General features: G+C 33.9%; 1 pseudogene; it reads left to right on the top strand.

Annotated features, from left to right (window-relative positions):
- Nucleotides 1-3,828: 3,828 nt before the first annotated feature.
- LOC105112386 (wall-associated receptor kinase-like 20) lies at nt 3,829-6,284 on the top strand (annotated as a pseudogene).
- Nucleotides 6,285-7,027: the final 743 nt, after the last annotated feature.

Below are 7,027 nucleotides of genomic sequence, written 5' to 3'. Positions count from 1 at the left end.
TTTTTAAATTTTAATTTATAGAAATACTTAAATGTCCTCGACCCATATAATACCCATATAGTATTAACAAAAACAATCATAAAAAAATACCAAATAGCCTCTTAATATTAGCTATATTTTTTTTTGTTTATAAGAATATTTTTAGTAATTACACTATGCTAGAAAGGACAAAAAATAAAAAATGGCTCTCCTCATACAACTAAAAAAATTCAGGTTTTAAGGATATTTCAGAAAGTTTGCTAGGCAAAAAAAAATTTAAAAAAATTATTTTACCCCCATTGAATCTTATAATAATAAATGTGTCTCATGGAAAAAAAAAAATTACCCCTGGAATTATGCAATAAGATTTAAATTTATGAAAGGTAAAATAATAATTTTACTGTGTAAGTCCAGAATGAACTATAAGACAGTCTATAGTGAAATATTAATCAAGTTTATTTTATTTTTTTAATGTTAAGAAAATATTTGAAAGAACTTATCGATGATGATGATAATGATGTTGACAACAATAAAAGAAATATATCAAGCACAAGACAACACATAATTTTCTTGAATAGGATTATCATACCGAAACTTTAATCCAAGATTTTATTGTTGAATATTTTCCTTTTAAATAGTCTCTTAAAATACAAACTAAACAATCTTATTTATACTATTCTTAAGCCTAAACGGAATGAAAAGAATTTCTTAAACTGAAAAAAAAAATATAAGAAAAATAAAATTCCAAAACTAAATAGTAAGAATAAAAACACAATAAATGAAAATATTTTTTTAAAACTAAATAGAAATAAAAACAATTAAGGAAACAAATATCTCCCTTCAAAATCTTTTTGTAATGGTCGTTATGGGTTAGAAAGAACTTGTTCTTGAATTCGAACTCCTTTTCCTTATTCACTCCAGGTATATAATAATTTGAGATATCAACTTCATTCCCTTCATGTTAAAATCTGTATAAGAAATAATAATTGAAAAATTATTTCTCTTCTATTAACTTTTAAAGTAATGAATTGAAAACCTTAAACTTGTTTCATCAACATATGTTGTATCCATATAATTCCAAAACAAACCTATATTTGTGATAATAGCAAGCTTGTAATAAAAAAAATCAATATAGCCTAATAAAAAATAATGGTTGAGCACCTTTCATAATCTCCTCGCAAACCTTTAATTTATCAAGTGAGAGCACTATAAATGACATCATCACAACTATTATTGTCATTGTTTATGTTATCATTAACAAGATATATAATCATCATTATCAAAATAAATATAATAAATTGGTGAAGAATATTAATTTATATCTATCCTATTATAAATAAGATCACCAAAAATAATCTACTATGGATGACATCATCACTACTATTATTGTCATTATTTATATTATCATTATCAACATATATCATCATCATCATTATCAAAATAAATTGGCAGAGAAATCAATTAATATATATTTTGTAATAAATAAAATCATCAAAATCTTCATGATACTCATTTCGATCAAAAAGTTGCCTCCTTTATTCTTGTCTTTGAAATGATTCTCAAAACTACTCATGAATATGTAATCAATCTCCTCTCAATCCTTTAATTTTATCTTTTTTATCTTTGTCAATCAACAAGATAATTCTTTAATGTAGCTTTATAATTTTATCATCAATAACTGATATGTCAATTTTACAATTTATTTTTGAATGTTTTTTTATTAGTAGTTTCAGAATGTCTCCTTCTTAAGAGGAAACACCTTGTCTCTTTCTACATAAACACATCCTATTTTGCGATCATCTCTTCTAGCTATAGTTATTCAATAACATACCATTAACTATCCATCATGAATATTTAGGCTCTTATACCAATTAATGTAGATAGAAACAATACAAGAAAAACATTAAATATAAAACATCATAGAATTCTTCCAAATATCATCACCACACCAAACTTTAATTCAAACTTTTATTATTAAAATATATATATATATATATATATATATATATATATATATATATTAATAGAGGGTTGATTATAGAGATGTAAGGGTGTTTCTGTTATTTTTTAAAATATTTTATCATTTAAAATACTATTAAAATAATATATTTTTTAATTTTAAAAAGTTATTTTTGATATTAGTATATCATAACGATCTAAAATTATAAAAAAAATAAATTTAAATAAATAATTTAAATTTTCATAAAATATTGTCTGGAACTCAATTCTAAATAATATCTTAAAAATAATAGTATCGTTAATGATTTACACGCTTTTACTTAGATTGAGGAACTAAAATGATTATTTGAATTCAGAATTTAGAATTAATTTCAATAATTTTTCGTGACCCTAATAGTCATCAAAGGACAAACTCAAAATCATAAGAGCATTTCTATCAGTTTTAGCAAAAGTGTGGATGCGCGATGAATCATCCAGGTAGATTAATTTTTAAGTTCCAGAAAAGATTTGCACACAAGAGTGGGGATTTGGTTGATATGCGAAAGATATCCTCCTATCGAGTCCATAACCTTCTTGGATGGAATATCAATATATGGTGAAACCTGAAAGAAGACAAAATAAAAACTTGGTTACTCAAATTTTAGTAAGATCCCATCTGCGGGAATTAAAAAGAGACAGAGAAGTGATGTTTTGAACATTTAATTTAAGATTTTGAAGACTTTTTGCTTACTTTTGGATAGTGGATCCTTCCTTTTTGGGGAGCCAAAAGCCTGGCTGAATTCTGAACTCTCCTTCTAGTTCAGAAACTATCACTCTCAAGTCTCAATGTACAAGCATTTTCTGCAATTTGAATTCCTGGGTTTCTATGTGAACGGCATTCATCTTCTTGATTTGAAAATTGTTTTAAGAAGATTGTCAGATTCAGATTGAAATCGCACGAGAGGAGCCTCCAGTTAGTATTTCCCTTAGCAAGAAATGTGGAAAGCTGATATTATTAGCAGGATGCAGGAGTTATTATTACTTGGCCGCTATCCGACCTTGAAGTCCTTCGAGGCGCAATGATCAGGACACACATGGCTGCTGTCTTCCTTGGGACCAAATTTATGTTAGATCACTGTCCTTTCCAACAGGATAGGAAGCTTTTTCGTACTGTTGACGCATCAACTGCCATTGAGAAAGGAACCAGTATGAAGTGAAACCAATGAAATTTGCTCACTTTGGAATTGTTGGTTAGGGAACAGCGCCCTGGGATGATAAACAAGATTAGTTTAATTACTTTGGATCTCGAAACCATGAGCACTCATGCAAAGTACGTACTAACATTTGAATATCAAACGCAATTTATTCCGCCGATGTTGAAACAAGATTACTGATTGAGAACCGTTCAAGATTAATTCCACTCATGATTTCGACACAAGCCAATACAGGCTCACTGTAAATTTCCATGAGTTACATGCATATATATGAGCTTTGAGGTGGGAATCGGCATGTGCCTCCTTCTTTAACAGGGGAGTGATCCTCAAGCACGACAATCATCTTTTTCGTTTCTAAAAGATTGAACTAATTACATGTCTTCCTAAGAAAATGCTACCCATTTTGAGAAAACCTCAACTAGCATTGTCCACCGCAAGAACTTGGACAGATGTCCCCTGTTTTGCACATTTCGAATAACGTCACTCTTGGGTCTTAATTAATTGAAAGACAAAATTGTCCATCCCTCGTATCCAATCAGGAAAGAGGACTAGCTTGACCGGTTGTATCTTTACACTATCACAAGTCCTATTCAGTATATTAGAATATCGAAACATGTAGTAGGAGTGTGTACCATAGTTTATTATCAGGCTTTGCCTCCCTATGGTGCTTTCTGCATCTATAGACCAAGGCTTGTCCATGGAGAAGAGCATCCTATCAATGTTGATTGTTATAGTTACACTTATCATGTTCCTGGAGTGCCACAGCCCTGCAGCATTGTGGGAATTGTGTCCTTACACAGGTGCCATTTCCACTAAGCACTGGGCCAGATTGTGGCAACCAAAAGTACAAGCTCAGGTGTTCTTTTGGAAAATTATGGTTCGATGCTCTAAATGAATCATCCTACTTGATCGCATCCATTAACCCGGTACTCCGACGGATAGTTATTAGACCTGCAAGCCTAGCAAATAAGACTTGCATCTCGAGTGATTTTCATAGCCAAGGAATCCAGCTCAATCAAAATCTTCCCTTTAGCATCACTAATAGTAACACAATCTTGTTGCTTAATTGTAAAAATGAAATTTTGTAATTGAAACCACTCATAGATTGTGCAACTGGTAGCATTTGTCATAACGATATTCAAGGGAACGCTGCAGCCTCTGCTAGTGCACCATTGTGTTGTACATTCAAGACTAGTACTGGCTTACTGAGTGCACATATGATTAAGGTCTATGATGGAGGGTATGCAGCATATCAGAGCTTTGTGAACTTGGATGTTAAGAAGGTGGGAATGATCAAGAAATGGCCTGAGCCTGGTGTGGAGATCGAATGGGCGTTGCCAAAGGAGCCAATTTGCAATATCCCAGTAGACTGCAAGGACTTATTGTACTCAAAATGTCTGCCTGATCCGATCATCTTAGGACAGAAAAGGTGCTTCTGTGATGCTGGGTTAAATGGGACCCCATCAACGGATTGTGTTAAAGTGAGTTTAACCTTTAAATTTTCTGACCGTTCTTGTTTTTCTTTTTCTTCAAAACCTAAACGGTGTTTTCCAGTCAATCTCACTCTTAACATTTATAATCTTCTCCTTTCGTAGATTTGAAGTGTCTTCCTAGAAAAGTTTGCCAAAAAAAAAAAAAAGACAGTGGTCTTTGCAGGTACGTTATAGCTCCCATTAAGTGAGTACTGATATTGGTTTTCTTTAAAAAAAAAAAAAAAAGACAGGGGTCTTTGCAGGTACGTTATAGCTCCCATTAAGTGAGTAATGATATTGCTTTTCTTTAAAAAAAAAAAAATTCAGAATTAAGCTGCACGCACAACCTCCAAATCAAGTTTTTGCTTTTGCAGTTTTGCTCCATAGTGTTTCCATGTCAAATACGTGCATTATCTCATAGAGTAGTTGAATATTTCATATAATTGTGTAAATATATCAAATAACAACAATGACTTCTTTTCATTTAGATGAATAAGTAACAGCAATGACATTTTCTTCGTTGGTTGATTGGCTCGTCTTTTAAATCAATTCAGGTGCAGCCTTTGGAGCGGTTGCAATCCTAGTCATGGTCCTTGGTGGTGGTCTATTCCTCAAGAAGCAAAATCGGTCAAAAAGAGCACAAAGGAATTTTATAGAAGAGCGAAAAGAGATGTTAAATGCCAAACATGGTGGAAAATCAGTCAGAATCTTTATAGGAAAGGAGATAACAAAAACAACCAGCAATTTCTCCAAAGACAACCCCATCGGTGCAGGTGGCTTTGGTGAGGTCTTCAAGGGCACTCTTGATGATGGAAATGTAACAGCTATCAAGCGAGCCAAGCTTGGAAACACCAAAGGCATCGATCAAGTTATTAACGAGGTTCGAATTCTTTGCCAGCTCAATCACAGAAGCCTTGTAAGACTCCTGGGTTGTTGTGTCGAGCTTGAGCAACCTATCATGATTTATGAGTATATCCCTAATGGAACCCTCTTTGATCACCTTCATTGTCACCATTCTGGCAAGTGGACTTCACTCAACTGGCAACGAAGGCTCCAAATTGCATATCAAACTGCAGAAGGTCTAACCTATCTTCACTCTGCAGCCGTGCCTCCCATTTACCATCGTGATGTGAAGTCCAGCAACATTTTACTTGATGAAAGACTCAATGCCAAAGTTTCTGACTTCGGGCTTTCTAGGCTGGTGGAGGCAAGTGAAAACAATGATAGCCATATCTTCACTTGTGCTCAGGGGACCCTTGGTTATCTTGACCCAGAATATTACCGTAACTTACAGCTTACTGATAAAAGTAATGTTTATAGTTTTGGAGTTGTTCTACTGGAGGTATTGACCTCAAAGAAGGCTATTGATTTTAACCGAGAAGAAGAAAATGTGAACTTGGTGGTGTATATAAAGAACGTGATTGAGGAAGATAAACTGATGGAAGTCATTGATCCGGTGCTTAAGGAAGGTGCTAGCAAGCTGGAACTGGAAACAATGGAAGCATTGGGATCCCTGGCAGCAGCCTGTTTGGATGACAAGAGGCAGAATCGACCTTCAATGAAAGAAGTTGCAGATGAGATCGAGTACATCATTAGTTTTGCAGCAGGAAAGGTGTCTAAAACCTGGCTAGTTGTATGAGTTAGTATAGCCAATCAAGAAGCGCTTCAAAGAATTTTGGTATTGGTGGCTTCTTGTTTAACTGCAGAAAAAATCCTCCTCATTTCAGTACAAGAAATAAGCATAAATTATACGAAAATCCGACCTGTGATGTACTGATATTTGCCCATTGAAGACCAAGCATACTGACACAATTTTTAACGTGGTTCGGTAAACCATCTACATCCATGAGAGAAGTCATTTTATTATATAGAGAGAGAACAAGATTTACAACAATAGAGGAGGAGGAATCATCCATTCTTGTAACTCTTAACCTCATTCTTTTCTCTCTTTGCAGTGCTATAATGGTAGCTATTGCTTGCTGCCCTTGGCAACACACTCTCTCTAACCTCACTCTTTTCTCTCTTTACAGTGCTATAATGGCAGCTATTGCTTGGTGCCCTTGGCAATACACTCTCTCTTACATTTCTCACTTCTTTGGCTCTACTACCTCTCTCTCATTTTGCTCTTTCACGTATGCCTCTATTTATAGGCATTCATGGCAACTCTTCTTGTTTTTTTGTCAATAATGGTGGCCACTAACTCCAGTTCATCTTCAACAATGGTGGCTGCACCTAGCAACCTTCTTTGACAATGGCAATGGCAGCCATCCTTTCTAGAAGATCGGTTGCAGATGCTGCCACATAAGTGGCAATATCCTAACAATCACCCTCTTTGCCATTTATGTGGGTAATTGTCTTCTTGCTTCTTCAGCACATGCTTGTATTTTACAGCTCTTCCAAGCTTACCATTCTGAGAGCATCTTT

This window comes from Populus euphratica, unplaced genomic scaffold, assembly GCF_000495115.2.
Source record: "Populus euphratica unplaced genomic scaffold, PopEup_1.0 scaffold510.1, whole genome shotgun sequence".
Lineage (NCBI taxonomy): Eukaryota > Viridiplantae > Streptophyta > Magnoliopsida > Malpighiales > Salicaceae > Populus > Populus euphratica.
Note: the sequence above shows the minus strand (reverse complement) of the source record. Positions and strands in the feature narration are given on the sequence as shown.